The sequence below is a fragment of the Oncorhynchus keta genome, unplaced genomic scaffold (assembly GCF_023373465.1).
Source record: "Oncorhynchus keta strain PuntledgeMale-10-30-2019 unplaced genomic scaffold, Oket_V2 Un_contig_24529_pilon_pilon, whole genome shotgun sequence".
Classification (NCBI taxonomy): domain Eukaryota; kingdom Metazoa; phylum Chordata; class Actinopteri; order Salmoniformes; family Salmonidae; genus Oncorhynchus; species Oncorhynchus keta.
In genome coordinates this window covers 1-20,589 of record NW_026283962.1, presented here as the reverse complement: position 1 = coordinate 20,589, position 20,589 = coordinate 1, and the positions used below count along the sequence as shown (strand labels likewise).

The 20,589-nt window shown below is 42.1% G+C and overlaps 11 non-coding genes across 11 annotated transcripts; all 11 read left to right on the top strand.

Annotated features, from left to right (window-relative positions):
• The first annotated feature begins 469 nt into the window (after positions 1-469).
• On the top strand, positions 470-542 carry trnav-aac (transfer RNA valine (anticodon AAC)). Its single transcript has one exon. It is a non-coding gene; the product is annotated as a tRNA-Val (tRNA).
• Positions 543-1,679: 1,137 nt separating this feature from the next.
• trnav-cac (transfer RNA valine (anticodon CAC)) lies at positions 1,680-1,752 on the top strand. Its single transcript has one exon. It is a non-coding gene; the product is annotated as a tRNA-Val (tRNA).
• Positions 1,753-2,880: 1,128 nt separating this feature from the next.
• On the top strand, positions 2,881-2,953 carry trnav-cac (transfer RNA valine (anticodon CAC)). Its single transcript has one exon. It is a non-coding gene; the product is annotated as a tRNA-Val (tRNA).
• Positions 2,954-4,089: 1,136 nt separating this feature from the next.
• Positions 4,090-4,161, top strand: trnav-cac (transfer RNA valine (anticodon CAC)). Its single transcript has one exon. It is a non-coding gene; the product is annotated as a tRNA-Val (tRNA).
• Positions 4,162-5,310: 1,149 nt separating this feature from the next.
• Positions 5,311-5,383, top strand: trnav-cac (transfer RNA valine (anticodon CAC)). The gene has a single exon. It is a non-coding gene; the product is annotated as a tRNA-Val (tRNA).
• A 1,136-nt stretch (positions 5,384-6,519) lies between these two features.
• trnav-cac (transfer RNA valine (anticodon CAC)) lies at positions 6,520-6,592 on the top strand. The gene has a single exon. It is a non-coding gene; the product is annotated as a tRNA-Val (tRNA).
• Positions 6,593-7,729: 1,137 nt separating this feature from the next.
• Positions 7,730-7,802, top strand: trnav-cac (transfer RNA valine (anticodon CAC)). Its single transcript has one exon. It is a non-coding gene; the product is annotated as a tRNA-Val (tRNA).
• Positions 7,803-10,145: 2,343 nt separating this feature from the next.
• Positions 10,146-10,218, top strand: trnav-cac (transfer RNA valine (anticodon CAC)). Its single transcript has one exon. It is a non-coding gene; the product is annotated as a tRNA-Val (tRNA).
• Positions 10,219-11,357: 1,139 nt separating this feature from the next.
• Positions 11,358-11,430, top strand: trnav-cac (transfer RNA valine (anticodon CAC)). The gene has a single exon. It is a non-coding gene; the product is annotated as a tRNA-Val (tRNA).
• A 1,138-nt stretch (positions 11,431-12,568) lies between these two features.
• On the top strand, positions 12,569-12,641 carry trnav-cac (transfer RNA valine (anticodon CAC)). Its single transcript has one exon. It is a non-coding gene; the product is annotated as a tRNA-Val (tRNA).
• A 2,371-nt stretch (positions 12,642-15,012) lies between these two features.
• On the top strand, positions 15,013-15,085 carry trnav-cac (transfer RNA valine (anticodon CAC)). The gene has a single exon. It is a non-coding gene; the product is annotated as a tRNA-Val (tRNA).
• The last annotated feature ends 5,504 nt before the right edge of the window (positions 15,086-20,589 follow it).

The window sequence follows — 20,589 nt, the reverse complement described above, 5'->3', positions numbered from 1 at the left end:
ATCAGGGTCATTGTAATGGATATATCCAAAGAAATGGCAATATAATCCAAGGTAAAACAAACAAAAATGTAGATCGTTTTCTGTCATTTCAGCTGCTTGATGTGATTGTGTGATAGATTTAGTTGGCTGGCTAGCAAAGGAATAGAAGCTAGCCTGCATAGGTACAGTGCATTCGGAAAGTTTTCAGACCCCTTACTTTTTTCCACATTTTGTTACATTACAGACTTATACTAAAATGGACGAAATAAAATAAAATCTATCTACACACAATGCCCCATAATGACAAAGCGATAACATATCATTTTTATTAATAAAACAAATATTTAAAAAATACCTCATAATTCCCGGCTTCTCAAGCATTATTGATTAATTAATGGACTAAGTAATTTCTGATTTTCAATTGGTTCTGAGAGCGATAAATGTCCCACCCAGCCAAAGTCAGCCACACCCTTAGTATTCCACTCATCAGGTTTCCGTAGTGTAGTGGTTATCACGTTCACCTAACACGCGAAAGGTCCCCGGTTCTAGATCGGGCGGAAACACTTTTTAACAAATTGGACAGTCAGCCTCATCACTTCGGGCTCGGTCCCAATTACGGAATTCATGCTTTTCCTTCGCACTTCTCAGTATTTGGTATTCAGACTTACCTTTTTTGTCGCGTAACGCATTCTGCATGTGTGGCTAGCTTGGGCGCTCTGAATATATTCCTGCTACGTGTGGTCTGAGGTCCATAATGATTCAAATAGTTTACCACTCCAGGGTAAGCCGACAAGAAACACAGCCCTTATTTTAAGTGTTTTTAAAATCCCCTGTGGGGAACATGAAGGGTGGAAAAATGATTGGAACCATTTTCCTGTTTGACCGCTAGTTTTTAATGGGTATTATGGCTCTTTCTGTGGTACTCAATTTGGGATATTATGTGAGGTAGTCTTGTGGGCATTCCTAATATTTTCCACGACTTCCTCTTTTTGTATTGTAGTTTCAGTAGTGTAGTGGTTATCACGTTCGCCTCACACGCGAAAGGTCATATTCAATATTTCCCAATGCCCAGAGGCTAGCATTTGGTTTGAAACAGTTGTGGTTTATCTAAACCTTGCTGTCTACCTCTCCGACCTGTGGATCAATGTTGCCGTTTTTTTGGGGACCTCCACCGTGCGATCTGTATGAATGTGAACAGACTGACAGCTTCTCTGAGCCAGGCAAATTCATTTATCAGGGTCATTGTAATGGATATATCCAAAGAAATGGCAATATAATCCAAGGTAAAACAAACAAAAATGTAGATCGTTTTCTGTCATTTCAGCTGCTTGATGTGATTGTGTGATAGATTTAGTTGGCTGGCTAGCAAAGGAAAAGAAGCTAGCCTGCATAGGTACAGTGCATTCGGAAAGTTTTCAGGCCCCTTACTTTTTTCCACATTTTGTTACATTACAGACTTATACTAAAATGGATGAAATAAAATAAAATCTATCTACACACAATGCCCCATAATGACAAAGCAATAACATATCGTTTTTATTAATCAAACAAATATTTTAAAATACCTCATAATTCCCGGCTTCTCAAGCCTTATTGCTTAATTAATGGACTAAGTAATTTCAGATTTTCAATTGGTTCTGAGAGCGATAAATGCCCCACCCAGCCAAAGTCAGCCACACCCTTAGTATTCCACTCATTAGGTTTCCGTAGTGTAGTGGTTATCACGTTCGCCTCACACGCGAAAGGTCCCCGGTTCGAGACCGGGCGGAAACAAATTTGAACAAATTGGACAGTAAGCCTATTCACTTAGGGCTCGGTCCCAATCATGCTTTTCCTTCGCACTTCTCAGTATTTGGTATTCAGACTTACCTTTTTGTCGCGTAACGCATTCTGCATGTGTGGCTAGCTTGGGCGCTCTGAATATATTCCTGCTACGTGTGGTCTGAGGTCCATAATGATTCAAATAGTTTACCAGTCCAGGGTAAGCCGACAAGAAACACAGCCCTTATTTTAAGTGTTTTTAAAATCCCCTGTGGGGAACATGAAGGGTGGAAAAATGATTGGAACCATTTTCCAGTTTGACCGCTAGTTTTTAATGGGTATTATGGCTCTTTCTGTGGTACTCACTTTGGGATATTATGTGAGGTAAACTTGTGGGCATTCCTAATATTTTCCACGACTTCCTCTTTTTTTTATTGTAGTTTCAGTAGTGTAGTGGTTATCACGTTCGCCTCACACGCGAAAGGTCATATTCAATATTTCCCAATGCCCAGAGGCTAGCATTTGGTTTGAAACAGTTGTGGTTTATCTAAACCTTGCTGTCTACCTCTCCGGCCTGTGGATCAATGTTGCCGTTTTTGGGGGACCTCCACCGTGCGATCTGTATGAATGTGAACAGACTGACAGCTTCTCTGAGCCAGGCAAATTCATTTATCAGGGTCATTGTAATGGATATATCCAAAGAAATGGCAATATAATCCAAGGTAAAACAAACAAAAATGTAGATCGTTTTCTGTCATTTCAGCTGCTTGATGTGATTGTGTGATAGATTTAGTTGGCTGGCTAGCAAAGGAAAAGAAGCTAGCCTGCATAGGTACAGTGCATTCGGAAAGTTTTCAGGCCCCTTACTTTTTTCCACATTTTGTTACGTTACAGACTTATACTAAAATGGATGAAATAAAATAAAATCTATCTACACACAATACCCCATAATGACAAAGCAATAACATATAGTTTTTATTAATCAAACAAATATTTTAAAAATACCTCATAATTCCCGGCTTCTCAAGCCTTATTGCTTAATTAATGGACTAAGTAATTTCTGATTTTCAATTGGTTCTGAGAGCGATAAATGCCCCACCCAGCCAAAGTCAGCCACACCCTTAGTATTCCACTCATCAGGTTTCCGTAGTGTAGTGGTTATCACGTTCGCCTCACACGCGAAAGGTCCCCGGTTCGAAACCGGGCGGAAACACATTTTAACAAATTGGACAGTAAGCCTATTCACTAAGGGCTCGGTCCCAATTTCGGAATTCATGCTTTTCCTTCGCACTTCTCAGTATTTGGTATTCAGACTTACCTTTTTTGTCGCGTAACGCACTCTGCATGTGTGGCTAGCTTGGGCGCTCTGAATATATTCCTGCTACGTGTGGTCTGAGGTCCATAATGATTCAAATAGTTTACCACTCCAGGGTAAGCCGACAAGAAACACAGCCCTTATTTTAAGTGTTTTTAAAATCCCCTGTGGGGAACATGAAGGGTGGAAAAATGATTGGAACCATTTTCCTGTTTGACCGCTAGTTTTTAATGGGTATTATGGCTCTTTCTGTGGTACTCACTTTGGGATATTATGTGAGGTAGTCTTGTGGGCATTCCTAATATTTTCCACGACTTCCTCTTTTTGTATTGTAGTTTCAGTAGTGTAGTGGTTATCACGTTCGCCTCACACGCGAAAGGTCATATTCAATATTTCCCAATGCCCAGAGGCTAGCATTTGGTTTGAAACAGTTGTGGTTTATCTAAACCTTGCTGTCTACCTCTCCGACCTGTGGATCAATGTTGCCGTTTTTTGGGGACCTCCACCGTGCGATCTGTATGAATGTGAACAGACTGACAGCTTCTCTGAGCCAGGCAAATTCATTTATCAGGGTCATTGTAATGGATATATCCAAAGAAATGGCAATATAATCCAAGGTAAAACAAACAAAAATGTAGATCGTTTTCTGTCATTTCAGCTGCTTGATGTGATTGTGTGATAGATTTAGTTGGCTGGCTAGCAAAGGAATAGAAGCTAGCCTGCATAGGTACAGTGCATTCGAAAGTTTTCAGACCCCTTACTTTTTTCCACATTTTGTTACGTTACAGACTTATACTAAAATGGATGAAATAAAATAAAATCTATCTACACACAATGCCCCATAATGACAAAGCAATAACATATAGTTTTTATTAATCAAAACAAATATTTTAAAAATACCTCATAATTCCCGGCTTCTCAAGCCTTATTGCTTAATTAATGGACTAAGTAATTTCAGATTTTCAATTGGTTCTGAGAACGATAAATGCCCCACCCCGCCAAAGTCAGCCACACCCTTAGTATTCCACTCATTGGTTTCCGTAGTGTAGTGGTTATCACGTTCGCCTCACACGCGAAAGGTCCCCGGTTCAGACCGGGCGGAAACAAACCCCACCTTTAACAAATTGGACAGTAAGCCTATTCACTAAGGGCTTAGGTCCCAATTTCCACTGGAATTCATGCTTTTCCTTCGCACTTCTCAGTATTTGGTATTCAGACTTACCTTTTTTGTCGCGTAACGCATTCTGCATGTGTGGCTAGCTTGGGCGCTCTGAATATATTCCTGCTACGTGTGGTCTGAGGTCCATAATGATTCAAATAGTTTACCACTCCAGGGTAAGCCGACAAGAAACACAGCCCTTATTTTAAGTGTTTTTAAAATCCCCTGTGGGGAACATGAAGGGTGGAAAAATGATTGGAACCATTTTCCTGTTTGACCGCTAGTTTTTAATGGGTATTATGGCTCTTTCTGTGGTACTCAATTTGGGATATTATGTGAGGTAAACTTGTGGGCATTCCTAATATTTTCCACGACTTCCTCTTTTTGTATTGTAGTTTCAGTAGTGTAGTGGTTATCACGTTCGCCTCACACGCGAAAGGTCATATTCAATATTTCCCAATGCCCAGAGGCTAGCATTTGGTTTGAAACAGTTGTGGTTTATCTAAACCTTGCTGTCTACCTCTCCGACCTGTGGATCAATGTTGCCATTTTTTTGGGGACCACCATCGTGCGATCTGTATGAATGTGAACAGACTGACAGCTTCTCTGAGCCAGGCAAATGCATTTATCAGGGTCATTGTAATGGATATATCCAAAGAAATGGCAATATAATCCAAGGTAAAACAAACAAAAATGTAGATCGTTTTCTGTCATTTCAGCTGCTTGATGTGATTGTGTGATAGATTTAGTTGGCTGGCTAGCAAAGGAAAAGAAGCTAGCCTGCATAGGTACAGTGCATTCGGAAAGTTTTCAGGCCCCTTACTTTTTTCCACATTTTGTTACGTTACAGACTTATACTAAAATGGATGAAATAAAATAAAATCTATCTACACACAATACCCCATAATGACAAAGCAATAACATATAGTTTTTATTAATCAAACAAATATTTTAAAAATACCTCATAATTCCCGGCTTCTCAAGCCTTATTGCTTAATTAATGGACTAAGTAATTTCTGATTTTCAATTGGTTCTGAGAGCGATAAATGCCCCACCCAGCCAAAGTCAGCCACACCCTTAGTATTCCACTCATTAGGTTTCCGTAGTGTAGTGGTTATCACATTCGCCTCACACGCGAAAGGTCCCCGGTTCGAAACCAGGCGGAAACACACTTTAACAAATTGGACAGTCAGCCTATTCACTTAGGGCTCAGTCCCAATTCCGGAATTTATGCTTTTCCTTCACACTTCTCAGTATTTGGTATTCAGACTTACCTTTTTAGTCGCATAACGCACTGCATGTGTGGCTAGCTTGGGCGCTCTGAATATATTCCTGCTACGTGTGGTCTGAGGTCCATAATGATTCAAATAGTTTACCACTCCAGGGTAAGCCGACAAGAAACACAGCCCTCATTTTAAGTGTTTTTAAAATCCCCTGTGGGGAACATGAAGGGTGGAAAAATGATTGGAACCATTTTCCTGTTTGACCGCTAGTTTTTAATGGGTATTATGGCTCTTTCTGTGGTACTCAATTTGGGATATTATGTGAGGGAGTCTTGTGGGCATTCCTAATATTTTCCACGACTTCCTCTTTTTGTATTGTAGTTTCAGTAGTGTAGTGGTTATCACGTTCGCCTCACACGCGAAAGGTCATATTCAATATTTCCCAATGCCCAGAGGCTAGCATTTGGTTTGAAACAGTTGTGGTTTATCTAAACCTTGCTGTCTACCTCTCCGACCTGTGGATCAATGTTGCCATTTTTTTGGGGACCTCCACCGTGCGATCTGTATGAATGTGAACAGACTGACAGCTTCTCTGAGCCAGGCAAATGCATTTATCAGGGTCATTGTAATGGATATATCCAAAGAAATGGCAATATAATCCAAGGTAAAACAAACAAAAATGTAGATCGTTTTCTGTCATTTCAGCTGCTTGATGTGATTGTGTGATAGATTTAGTTGGCTGGCTAGCAAAGGAAAAGAAGCTAGCCTGCATAGGTACAGTGCATTCGGAAAGTTTTCAGGCCCCTTACTTTTTTCCACATTTTGTTACGTTACAGACTTATACTAAAATGGATGAAATAAAATAAAATCTATCTACACACAATACCCCATAATGACAAAGCAATAACATATAGTTTTTATTAATAAAACAAATATTTTAAAAATACCTCATAATTCCCGGCTTCTCAAGCCTTATTGCTTAATTAATGGACTAAGTAATTTCTGATTTTCAATTGGTTCTGAGAGCGATAAATGCCCCACCCAGCCAAAGTCAGCCACACCCTTAGTATTCCACTCATCAGGTTTCTGTAGTGTAGTGGTTATCACGTTTGCCTCACACGCGAAAGGTCCCCGGTTCGAAACCGGGCGGAAACAAATTTGAACAAATTGGACAGTAAGCCTATTCACTAAGGGCTCGGTCCCAATTTTGAATTCATGCTCTTCCTTTGCACTTCTCAGTATTTGTTATTCAGACTTACCTTTTTTGTCGCGTAACGCATTCTGCATGTGTGGCTAGCTTGGGCGCTCTGAATATATTCCTGCTACGTGTGGTCTGAGGTCCATAATGATTCAAATAGTTTACCACTCCAGGGTAAGCTGACAAGAAACACAGCCCTTATTTTAAGTGTTTTTAAAATCCCCTGTGGGGAACATGAAGGGTGGAAAAATGATTGGAACCATTTTCCTGTTTGACCGCTAGTTTTTAATGGGTATTATGGCTCTTTCTGTGGTACTCAATTTGGGATATTATGTGAGGTAGTCTTGTGGGCATTCCTAATATTTTCCACGACTTCCTCTTTTTGTATTGTAGTTTCAGTAGTGTAGTGGTTATCACGTTCGCCTCACACGCGAAAGGTCATATTCAATATTTCCCAATGCCCAGAGGCTAGCATTTGGTTTGAAACAGTTGTGGTTTATCTAAACCTTGCTGTCTACCTCTCCGACCTGTGGATCAATGTTGCCGTTTTTTTTGGGGACCTCCACCGTGCGATCTGTATGAATGTGAACAGACTGACAGCTTCTCTGAGCCAGGCAAATGCATTTATCAGGGTCATTGTAATGGATATATCCAAAGAAATGGCAATATAATCCAAGGTAAAACAAACAAAAATGTAGATCGTTTTCTGTCATTTCAGCTGCTTGATGTGATTGTGTGATAGATTTAGTTGGCTGGCTAGCAAAGGAATATAAGCTAGCCTGCATAGGTACAGTGCATTCGGAAAGTTTTCAGACCCCTTACTTTTTTCCACATTTTGTTACATTACAGACTTATACTAAAATGGACGAAATAAAATAAAATCTATCTACACACAATGCCCCATAATGACAAAGCGATAACATATCGTTTTTATTAATAAAACAAATATTTTAAAAATACCTCATAATTCCCGGCTTCTCAAGCCTTATTGCTTAATTAATGGACTAAGTAATTTCAGATTTTCAATAGGTTCTGAGAACGATAATGTCCCACCCCGCCAAAGTCAGCCACACCCTTAGTATTCCACTCATTGGGTTTCCGTAGTGTAGTGGTTATCACGTTCGCCTCACACGCGAAAGGTCCCCGGTTCGAAACCGGGCGGAAACAAATTTTAACAAATTGGACAGTAAGCCTATTCACTAAGGGCTCTGTCCCAATTTTGAATTCATGCTTTTCCTTCGCACTTCTCAGTATTTGGTATTCAGACTTACCTTTTTGTCGCGTAACGCATTCTGCATGTGTGGCTAGCTTGGGCGCTCTGAATATATTCCTGCTACGTGTGGTCTGAGGTCCATAATGATTCAAATAGTTTACCACTCCAGGGTAAGCCGACAAGAAACACAGCCCTTATTTTAAGTGTTTTTAAAATCCCTGTGGGGAACATGAAGGGTGGAAAAATGATTGGAACCATTTTCCTGTTTGACCGCTAGTTTTTAATGGGTATTATGGCTCTTTCTGTGGTACTCACTTTGGGATATTATGTGAGGTAAACTTGTGGGCATTCCTAATATTTTCCACGACTTCCTCTTTTTTGTATTGTAGTTTCAGTAGTGTAGTGGTTATCACGTTTGCCTCACACGCGAAAGGTCATATTCAATATTTCCCAATACCCAGAGGCTAGCATTTGGTTTGAAACAGTTGTGGTTTATCTAAACCTTGCTGTCTACCTCTCCGACCTGTGGATCAATGTTGCCATTTTTTGGGGGACCACCATCGTGCGATCTGTATGAATGTGAACAGACTGACAGCTTCTCTGAGCCATTTAAATGCATTTATCAGGGTCATTGTAATGGATATATCCAAAGAAATGGCAATATAATCCAAGGTAAGACAAACAAAAATGTTGATCGTTTTCTGTCACTTCAGCTGCTTGATGTGATTGTGTGATAGATTTAGTTGGCTGGCTAGCAAAGGAATATAAGCTAGCCTGCATAGGTACAGTGCATTCGGAAAGTTTTCAGACCCCTTACTTTTTCCACATTTTGTTACATTACAGACTTATACTAAATGGACGAAATAAAATAAAATCTATCTACACACAATGCCCCATAATGACAAAGCGATAACATATCGTTTTTATTAATAAAACAAATATTTTAAAAATACCTCATAATTCCCGGCTTCTCAAGCCTTATTGCTTAATTAATGGACTAAATAATTTCAGATTTTCAATAGGTTCTGAGAACGATCAATGTCCCACCCCGCCAAAGTCAGCCACACCCTTAGTATTCCACTCATTAGGTTTCCTTAGTGTAGTGGTTATCACGTTGCCTCACACGCGAAAGGTCCCGGTTCGAAACCGGGCGGAAACAAATTTGAACAAATTGGACAGTAAGCCTATTCACTAAGGGCTCTGTCCCAATTTTGGAATTCATGCTTTTCCTTCGCACTTCTCAGTATTTGGTATTCAGACTTACCTTTTTAGTCGCGTAACGTACTCTGCATGTGTGGCTATCTTGGGTGCTCTGAAAATATTCCTGCTACGTGTGGTCTGAGGTCCATAATGATTCAAATAGTTTACCACTCCAGGGTAAGCCGACAAGAAACACAGCCCTTATTTTAAGTGTTTTTAAAATCCCCTGTGGGGAACATGAAGGGTGGAAAAATGATTGGAACCATTTTCCTGTTTGACCGCTAGTTTTTAATGGGTATTATGGCTCTTTCTGTGGTACTCACTTTGGGATATTATCTGAGGTAAACTTGTGGGCATTCCTAATATTTTCCACGACTTCCTCTTTTTGTATTGTAGTTTCAGGAGTGTAGTGGTTATCACGTTCGCCTCACACGCGAAAGGTCATATTCAATATTTCCCAATACCCAGAGGCTAGCATTTGGTTTGAAACAGTTGTGGTTTATCTAAACCTTGCTGTCTACCTCTCCGACCTGTGGATCAATGTTGCCATTTTTTTGGGGACCACCATCGTGCGATCTGTATGAATGTGAACAGACTGACAGCTTCTCTGAGCCAGGCAAATGCATTTATCAGGGTCATTGTAATGGATATATCCAAAGAAATGGCAATATAATCCAAGGTAAGACAAACAAAAATGTTGATCGTTTCCTGTCACTTCAGCTGCTTGATGTGATTGTGTGATAGATTTAGTTGGCTGGCTAGCAAAGGAATATAAGCTAGCCTGCATAGGTACAGTGCATTCGGAAAGTTTTCAGACCCCTTACTTTTTTCCACATTTTGTTACATTACAGACTTATACTAAAATGGACGAAATAAAATAAAATCTATTAACACACAATGCCCCATAATGACAAAGCGATAACATATCGTTTTTATTAATAAAACAAATATTTTAAAAATACCTCATAATTCCCGGCTTCTCAAGCCTTATTGCTTAATTAATGGACTAAGTAATTTCAGATCTTCAATAGGTTCTGAGAACGATAAATGTCCCACCCCGCCAAAGTCAGCCACACCCTTAGTATTCCACTCATTAGGTTTCCGTAGTGTAGTTGTTATCACGTTCGCCTCACACGCGAAAGGTCCCTGGTTCGAGACCGGGCGTAAACAAATTTGTCCAAATTGGACAGTAAGCCTATTCACTAAGGGCTCGATCCCAATTTCGGTATTCATGCTTTTCCTTCGCACTTCTCAGTATTTGGTATTCAGACTTACCTTTTTTAGTCGCGTAACGTACTCTGCATGTGTGGCTATCTTGGGTGCTCTGAAAATATTCCTCCTCCGTGTGGTCTGAGGTCCATAATGATTCAAATAGTTTACCACTCCAGGGTAAGCCGACAAGAAACACAGCCCTTATTTTAAGTGTTTTTAAAATCCCCTGTGGGGAACATGAAGGGTGGAAAAATGATTGGAACCATTTTCCTGTTTGACCGCTAGTTTTTAATGGGTATTATGGCTCTTTCTGTGGTACTCAAATTGGGATATTATGTGAGGGAGTCTTGTGGGCATTCCTAATACTTTCCACGACTTCCTCTTTTTGTATTGTAGTTTCAGTAGTGTAGTGGTTATCACGTTCGCCTCACATGCGAAAGGTCATATTCAATATTTCCCAATACCCAGAGGCTAGCATTTGGTTTGAAACAGTTGTGGTTTATCTAAACCTTGCTGTCTACCTTTCCGACCTGTGGATCAATGTTGCCGTTTTTTTGGGGACCTCCACCGTGCGATCTGTATGAATGTGAACAGACTGACAGCTTCTCTGAGCCAGGCAAATGCATTTATCAGGGTCATTGTAATGGATATATCCAAAGAAATGGCAATATAATCTAAGGTAAAACAAACAAAAATGTAGATCGTTTTCTGTCATTTCAGCTGCTTGATGTGATTTTGTGATAGATTTAGTTGGCTGGCTAGCAAAGGAATAGAAGCTAGCCTGCATAGGTACAGTGCATTCGGAAAGTTTTCAGACCCCTTACTTTTTTCCACATTTTGTTACATTACAGACTTATACTAAAATGGACGAAATAAAATAAAATCTATCTACACACAATGCCCCATAATGACAAAGCGATAACATATCGTTTTTATTAATAAAACAAATATTTTAAAAATACCTCATAATTCCCGGCTTCTCAAGCCTTATTGCTTAATTAATGGACTAAATAATTTCAGATTTTCAATAGGTTCTGAGAACGATCAATGTCCCACCCCGCCAAAGTCAGCCACACCCTTAGTATTCCACTCATTAGGTTTCCGTAGTGTAGTGGTTATCACGTTCGCCTCACACGCGAAAGGTCCCCGGTTCGAAACCGGGCGTAAACAAATTTGAACAAATTGGACAGTAAGCCTATTCACTAAGGGCTCTGTCCCAATTTTGGAATTCATGCTTTTCCTTCGCACTTCTCAGTATTTGGTATTCAGACTTACCTTTTTAGTCGCGTAACGTACTCTGCATGTGTGGCTATCTTGGGTGCTCTGAAAATATTCCTGCTACGTGTGGTCTGAGGTCCATAATGATTCAAATAGTTTACCACTCCAGGGTAAGCCGACAAGAAACACAGCCCTTATTTTAAGTGTTTTTAAAATCCCCTGTGGGGAACATGAAGGGTGGAAAAATGATTGGAACCATTTTCCTGTTTGACCGCTAGTTTTTAATGGGTATTATGGCTCTTTCTGTGGTACTCACTTTGGGATATTATCTGAGGTAAACTTGTGGGCATTCCTAATATTTTCCACGACTTCCTCTTTTTGTATTGTAGTTTCAGTAGTGTAGTGGTTATCACGTTCGCCTCACACGCGAAAGGTCATATTCAATATTTCCCAATACCCAGAGGCTAGCATTTGGTTTGAAACAGTTGTGGTTTATCTAAACCTTGCTGTCTACCTCTCCGACCTGTGGATCAATGTTGCCGTTTTTTTGGGGACCTCCACCGTGCGATCTGTATGAATGTGAACAGACTGACATCTTCTCTGAGCCAGGCAAATTCATTAATCAGGGTCAATGTAATGGATATATCCAAAGAAATGGCAATATAATCCAAGGTAAAACAAGCACAAATGTAGATCGTTTTCTGTCATTTCAGCTGCTTGATGTGATTGTGTGATAGATTTAGTTGGCTGGCTAGCAAAGGAAAAGAAGCTAGCCTGCATGGGTACAGTGCATTCGGAAAGTTTTCAGACCCCTTACTTTTTTCCACATTTTGTTACGTTACAGCCTCATACTAAAATGGATGAAATAAAATAAAATCTATCGACACACAATGCCCCATAATGACAAAGCGATAACATATCGTTTTTATTAATAAAACAAATATTTGAAAAATACCTCATAATTCCCGGCTTCTCAAGCCTTATTGCTTAATTAATGGACTAAGTCATTTCTGATTTTCAATAGGTTCTGAGAGCGGTAAATGCCCCACCCAGCCAAAGTCAGCCACACCCTTAGTATTCCATCCATCAGGTTTCAGTAGTGTAGTGGTTATCACGTTCGCCTCACGCGCGAAAGGTCCCCGGTTCGAGACCGGGCGGAAACAATTTTTAACAAATTGGACAGTAAGCCTATTCACTTTGGGCTCGGTCCCAATTTCGAATTCATGCTTTTCCTTCACACTTCTCAGTATTTGGTATTCAGACTTACCTTTTTTGTCACGTAACGCACTCTGCATGTGTGGCTAGCTTGGGCGCTCTGAATATATTCCTGCTACGTGTGGTCTGAGGTCCATAATGATTCAAATAGTTTACCACTACAGGGTAAGCCGACAAGAAACACAGCCCTTATTTTAAGTGTTTTTAAAATCCCCTGTGGGGAACATGAAGGGTGGAAAAATGATTGGAACCATTTTCCTGTTTGACCGCTAGTTTTTAATGGGTATTATGGCTCTTTCTGTGGTACTCACTTTGGGATATTATGTGAGGTAGACTTGTGGGCATTCCTAATATTTTCCACGACTTCCTCTTTTTGTATTGTAGTTTCAGTAGTGTAGTGGTTATCACGTTCGCCTCACACGCGAAAGGTCATATTCAATATTTCCCAATACCCAGAGGCTAGCATTTGGTTTGAAACAGTTGTGGTTTATCTAAACCTTGCTGTCTACCTCTCCGACCTGTGGATCAATGTTGCCGTTTTTTTGGGGACCTCCACCGTGCGATCTGTATGAATGTGAACAGACTGACATCTTCTCTGAGCCAGGCAAATTCATTAATCAGGGTCAATGTAATGGATATATCCAAAGAAATGGCAGTATAATCCAGGGTAAAACAAACACAAATGTAGATCGTTTTCTGTCATTTCAGCTGCTTGATGTGATTGTGTGATAGATTTAGTTGGCTGGCTAGCAAAGGAATAGAAGCTAACCTGCATAGGTACAGTGCATTCGGAAAGTTTTCAGACCCTTACTTTTTTCCACATTTTGTTACATTACAGACTTATACTAAAATGGACAAAATAAAATAAAATCTATCTACATTAATAAAACAAATATTTGAAAAATACACAATGCCCCATAATGACAAAGCGATAACATATAGTTTTTATTAATAAAACAAATATTTTAAAAATACCTCATAATTCCCGGCTTGTCAAGCCTTATTGCTTAATTAATGGACAAAGTAATTTCAGATCTTCAATAGGTTCTGAGAACGATAAATGTCCCACCCCGCCAAAGTCAGCCACACCCTTAGTATTCCACTCAGTAGTTTTCCGTAGTGTAGTGGTTATCACGTTCTCCTCACACGCGAAATGTCCCCGGTTCGAGACCGGGCGGAAACAAATTTGAACAAATTGGAGAGTAAGCCTATTGACTAAGGGCTCGGTCCCAATTTCGGAATTCATGCTTTTCCTTCACACTTCTCAGTATTTGGTATTCAGACTTTCCTTTTTTGTCGCGTAACGCATTCTGCATGTGTGGCTAGCTTGGGCGCTCTGAATATATTCCTGCTACGTGTGGTCTGAGGTCCATAATCATTCAAATAGTTTACCACTCCAGGGTAAGCCGACAAGAAACACAGCCCTTATTTTAAGTGTTTTTAAAATCCCTGTGGGGAACATGAAGGGTGGAAAAATGATTGGAACCATTTTCCTGTTTGACCGCTAGGTTTTAATGGGTATTATGGCTCTTTCAGTGGTACTCAATTTGGGATATTATGTGAGGGAGTCTTGTGGGCATTCCTAATATTTTCCACGACTTCCTCTTTTTTATTGTAGTTTCAGTAGTGTAGTGGTTATCACGTTCGCCTCACAAGTGAAAGGTCATATTCAATATTTCCCAATGCCCAGAGGCTAGCATTTGGTTTGAAACAGTTGTGGTTTATCTAAACCTTGCTGTCTACCTCTCCGACCTGTGGATCAATGTTGCCGTTTTTTTGGGGACCTCCACCGTGCGATCTGTATGAATGTGAACAGACTGACAGCTTCTCTGAGCCAGGCAAATGCATTTATCAGGGTCATTATAATGGATATATCCAAAGAAATGGCAATATAATCCAAGGTAAGACAAACAAAAATGTTGATCGTTTTCTGTCACTTCAGCTGCTTGATGTGATTGTGTGATAGATTTAGTTGTCTGGCTAGCAAAGGAATAGAAGCTAGCCTGCATAGGTACAGTGCATTCGGAAAGTTTTCAGACCCCTTACTTTTTTCCACATTTTGTTACATTACAGACTTATACTAAAATGGACGAAATAAAATAAAATCTATCTACACACAATGCCCCATAATGACAAAGCGATAACATATCGTTTTTATTAATAAAACAAATATTTTAAAAATACCTCATAATTCCCGGCATCTCAAGCCTTATTGCTTAATTAATGGACTAAGTTATTTCAGATTTTCAATTGATTCTGAGAACGATAAATGTCCCACCCCGCCAAAGTCAGCCACACCCTTAGTATTCCACTCATTAGGTTTCCGTAGTGTAGTGGTTATCACGTTCGCCTCACACGCGAAAGGTCCCCGGTTCGAAACCGGGCGGAAACAAATTTGAACAAATTGGAGAGTAAGCCTATTCACTAAGGGCTCGGTCCCAATTTCGAATTCATGCTTTTCCTTCGCACTTCTCAGTATTTGGTATTCAGACTTTCCTTTTTGTCGCGTAACGCATTCTGCATGTGTGGCTAGCTTGGGCGCTCTGAATATATTCCTGCTACGTGTGGTCTGAGGTCCATAATGGCGTAGCAATCGGACGTGTGTTTTGTCTTGTCCCGTCCTGTCTAGTGTAAATATAGTTTTCTTCGTTTTTTTTCTGTATATATTTCGTACATATTTTAATCTCACTTTCAAACTAGAGCTGAATATACTCTCCTGCAACCCGCATCACCCAATGTGGTACGGATCTGCTTTTTCCATACTTTACTTTAGAACCGGAACCACCATCAGAAGCTAGCCAGCTAACTAGCTACTAGCTCGTACTCAGTTAGCCATTGCTAGCAGTCTTCAAAGGACACCAGCGCGACATCAACCCAGAGCATATCAGACTGCTCTTTCTCTACCACATCTCCGGATTCCTACCGCAAGCTCTGAACCTTTACACCGGATCATCGCAACTAGCTAGCTGCAATCCGAGTGGCTACTCCTGGCTAACGTCTCTGTCCCAAAACAAGCTACAGTTAGCCTTGAGCTAAGCCCATCTCCCGACTAGCCGAAGAGGCCCAACAATACCTCTTTTGCCAATTGGCCTGGACCCTTTACTGCCGACACGGAGCCCCGCCGATCCATCACGACTGGTCCGCCGACATAATCGTCCGAGGTGGTTTCAACAGGCTTTTTCGTTGCGACATCGCCAAAGATCCATCTGCGGGCCAAGGCCCGCGAGCTTTCTGAAACGCTGTGTCTCCAGCTCACCCAGCGCACTAGAGCTCCTGTAGCATACTCCTGGGCTACAATTACCCGGGCCCGCGACCGGTCTGTCGATGTCACCGCAAGAAGAGGAATAAACAGACTCACCCCATCGCGACGTCCCCCAAAGGTTAGCTCTCTAGCCCTCGCTATCTCCCTGCTTGCTAATACGGCCTGCTAACGGCTAGCTTGTCTAGCCCGGGCCTACGAACTGTTAGCTTGTTAGCACAGGCCTGCTAACCATCTGGCTCACTGCATTCCAAACACTCTGAACCCATTTACTTTATATCTCTCTTTGATTTTTATTTTGTTTATACCTTCCGGAAACCTGCCCCACCCACTGTGATACGGAATCGCTATCACCTTTAATTTTTATTTTATTTTTATGACACACTCAAGAACCTCCAGACGCTAACCAGCTAACTAGCTACAAGCTATTTAGTCATTGTTAGTTTTTTTTGTTTAAACCTGGATAACACTCGCCAGCCCAGCTTCCCTGCCCATCCACCGCTGCCCCCTGGACACTGATCTCTCGGCTACATAGCTGACGCACGCTGGACTGTCCATTAATCACGGTACTCCATTCTGCTTGTTTGTTTTATCTGTCGGCCCAGTTGCCTAGTCAACGCCATTTTACCTGCTGTTTGTTGTGCTAGCTGATTAGCCTCGCCTACTGTTTTTAGCTAGCTTTCCCAATTCAACACCTGTGATTACTGTATGCCTCGCTGTATGTCTCTCCCAAATGTCAATATGCCTTGTATACTGTTGTTCAGGTTAGTTATCATTGTTTTAGTTCACAATGGAGCCCCTAGATCCACTCTGCATACCCCTGTTACCTCCTTTGTCCCACCCCCCACACATGCGGTGACCTCACCCATTACAACCAGCATGTCCAGAGATACAACCTCTCTCATCATCACCCAGTGCCTGGGCTTACCTCCGCTGTACCCGCACCCCACCATACCCCTGTCTGCGCATTATGCCCTGAATATATTCTACCATGCCCAGAAACCTGCTCCTCTTATCCTCTGCCCCCAACGCTCTAGGCGACCAGTTTTGATAGCCTTTAGCCGCACCCTCATACTACTCCTTCTCTGTTCTGCGGGTGATGTGGAGGTAAACCCAGGCCCTGCATGTCCCCAGGTACCCTCATTTGTTGACTTCTGTGATCGAAAAAGTCTTGGTTTTATGCATGTCAACATCAGAAGCCTCCTCCCTAAGTTTGTTTTACTCACTGCTTTAGCACACTCTGCTAACCCTGATGTCCTTGCCGTGTCTGAATCCTGGCTCAGGAAGGCCACCAAAAATTCAGAGATTTCCATACCCAACTATAACATCTTCCGTCAAGATAGAACTGCCAAAGGGGGCGGAGTCGCAGTCTACTGCAGAGATAGCCTGCAAAGTAATGTCATACTTTCCAGGTCCATACCCAAACAGTTTGAACTACTAATTTTGAAAATTACTCTCTCCAGAAACAAGTCTCTCACTGTTGCCGCCTGCTACCGACCCCCGTCAGCTCCCAGCTGTGCCCTGGACACCATTTGTGAATTGATCGCCCCCATCTAGCTTCAGAGTTTGTTCTGTTAGGTGACCTAAACTGGGATATGCTTAACACCCCGGCAGTCCTACAATCTAAGCTAGATGCCCTCAATCTCACGCAAATCATCAAGGAACCCACCAGGTACAACCCTAACTCTGTAAACAAGGGCACCCTCATAGACGCCATCCTGACCAACTGGCCCTCCAAATATACCTCCGCTGTCTTCAACCAGGATCTCAGCGATCACTGCCTCATCGCCTGTATCCGCCACGGAGCCGCAGTCAAACGACCACCCCTCATCACTGTCAAACGCTCCCTAAAACACTTCTGTGAGCAGGCCTTTCTAATCGACCTGGCCCGTGTATCCTGGAAGGACATTGACCTCATCCCGTCAGTTGAGGATGCCTGGTCATTCTTTAAAAGTAACTTCCTCACCATTTTGGATAAGCATGCTCCGTTCAAAAATGCAGAACCAAGAACAGATACAGCCCTTGGTTCACTCCAGACCTGACTGCCCTCGACCAGCACAAAAACATCCTGTGGCGGACTGCAATAGCATCGAATAGCCCCGTGATATGCAACTGTTCAGGGAAGTCAGGAACCAATACACGCAGTCAGTCAGGAAAGCTAAGGCCAGCTTCTTCAGGCAAAAGTTTGCATCCTGTAGCTCCAACTCCAAAAGTTCTGGGACACTGTGAAGTCCATGGAGAACAAGAGCACCTCCTCCCAGCTGCCCACTGCACTGAGGCTAGGAAACACGGTCTCCACCGATAAATCCATGATTATCGAAAACTTCAATAAGCACTTCTCAACGGCTGGCCATGCCTTCCGCCTGGCTACTCCAACCTCGGCCAACAACTCCGCCCCCGTAGTTCCTCACCCAAGCCTCTCCAGGTTCTCCTTTACCCAAATCCAGATAGCAGATGTTCTGAAAGAGCTGCAAAACCTGGACCCGTACAAATCAGCTGGGCTTGACAATCTGGACCCGCTATTTCTGAAACTATCTGCCGCCATTGTCGCAACCCCTATTACCAGCCTGTTCAACCTCTCTTTCATATCGTCTGAGATCCCCAAGGATTGAAAGCTGCCGCAGTCATCCCCTCTTCAAAGGAGGAGACACCCTGGACCCAAACTGCTATAGACCTATATCCATCCTGCCCTGCCTATCTAAGGTCTTCGAAAGCCAAGTCAACAAACAGGTCACTGACCATCTCGAATCCCACCGTACCTTCTCCGCTGTGCAATCTGGTTTCCGAGCCGGTCACGGGTGCACCTCAGCCACTCTCAAGGTACTAAATGATATCATAACCGCCATCGATAAAAGACAGTACTGTGCAGCCGTCTTCATCGACCTCGCCAAGGCTTTCGACTCTGTCAATCACCAAATTCTTATCGGCAGACTCAACAGCCTCGGTTTTTCGGATGACTGCCTTGCCTGGTTCACCAATTACTTTGCAGACAGAGTTCAGTGTGTCAAATCAGAGGGCATGCTGTCCGGTCCTCTGGCAGTCTCTATGGGGGTGCCACAGGGTTCAATTCTCGGGCCGACTCTTTTCTCTGTATATATCAATGATGTTGCTCTTGCTGCGGGCGATTCCCTGATCCACCTCTACGCAGACGACACCATTCTATATACTTTCGGCCCGTCATTGGACACTGTGCTATCAAACCTCCAAACGAGCTTCAATGCCATACAGCACTCCTTCCGTGGCCTCCAACTGCTCTTAAACGCGAGTAAAACCAAATGCATGCTTTTCAACCGATCGCTGCCTGCACCCGCATGCCCGACTAGCATCACCACCCTGGATGGTTCCAACCTTGAATATGTGGACATCTATAAGTACCTAGGTGTCTGGCTAGACTGCAAACTCTCCTTCCAGACTCACATCAAACATCTCCAATCAAAAATCAAATCCAGAGTCGGCTTTCTATTCCGCAACAAAGCCTCCTTCACTCACGCTGCCAAGCTTACCCTAGTAAAACTGACTATCCTACCGATCCTCGACTTCGGCGATGTCATCTACAAAATGGCTTCCAACACTCTACTCAGCAAACTGGATGCAGTCTATCACAGTGCCATCCGTTTTGTCACTAAAGCACCTTATACCACCCACCACTGCGACTTGTATGCTCTAGTCGGCTGGCCCTCACTACATATTCGTCGCCAGACCCACTGGCTCCAGGTCATTTACAAGTCCATGCTAGGTAAAGCTCCGCCTTATCTCAGTTCACTGGTCACGATGGCAACACCCAACCGTAGCACGCGCTCCAGCAGGTGTATCTCACTGATCATCCCTAAAGCCAACACCTCATTTGGCCGCCTTTCGTTCCAGTACTCTGCTGCCTGTGACTGGAACGAATTGCAAAAATCGCTGAAGTTGGAGACTTTTATCTCCCTCACCAACTTCAAACATCAGCTATCCGAGCAGCTAACCGATCGCTGCAGCTGTACATAGTCTATAGGTAAATAGCTCACCCTTTTTCACCTACCTCATTCCCATACTGTTTTTATACTGTTTTTATTTATTTACTTTTCTGCTCTTTTGCACACCAATATCTCTACCTGTACATGCCCATCTGATCATTTATCACTCCAGTGTTAATCTGCAAAATTGTATTATTCGCCTACCTCCTCATGCCTTTTGCACACATTGTATATAGACTGCCCATTTTTTTCTACTGTGTTATTGACTTGCTAATTGTTTACTCCATGTGTAACTCTGTGTTGTCTGTTCACACTGCTATGCTTTATCTTGGCCAGGTCGCAGTTGCAAATGAGAACTTGTTCTCAACTAGCCTACCTGGTTAAATAAAGGTGAAATAAAAAAAAATAAAAAAAATAATGATTCAAATAGTTTACCACTCCAGGGTAAGCCGACAAGAAACACAGCCCTTATTTTAAGTGTTTTTAAAATCCCCTGTGGGGAACATGAAGGGTGGAAAAATGATTGGAACCATTTTCCTGTTTGACCGCTAGTTTTTAATGGGTATTATGGCTCTTTCTGTGGTACTCACTTTGGGATATTATGTGAGGTAAACTTGTGGGCATTCCTAATATTTTCCACGACTTCCTCTTTTTGTATTGTAGTTTCAGTAGTGTAGTGGT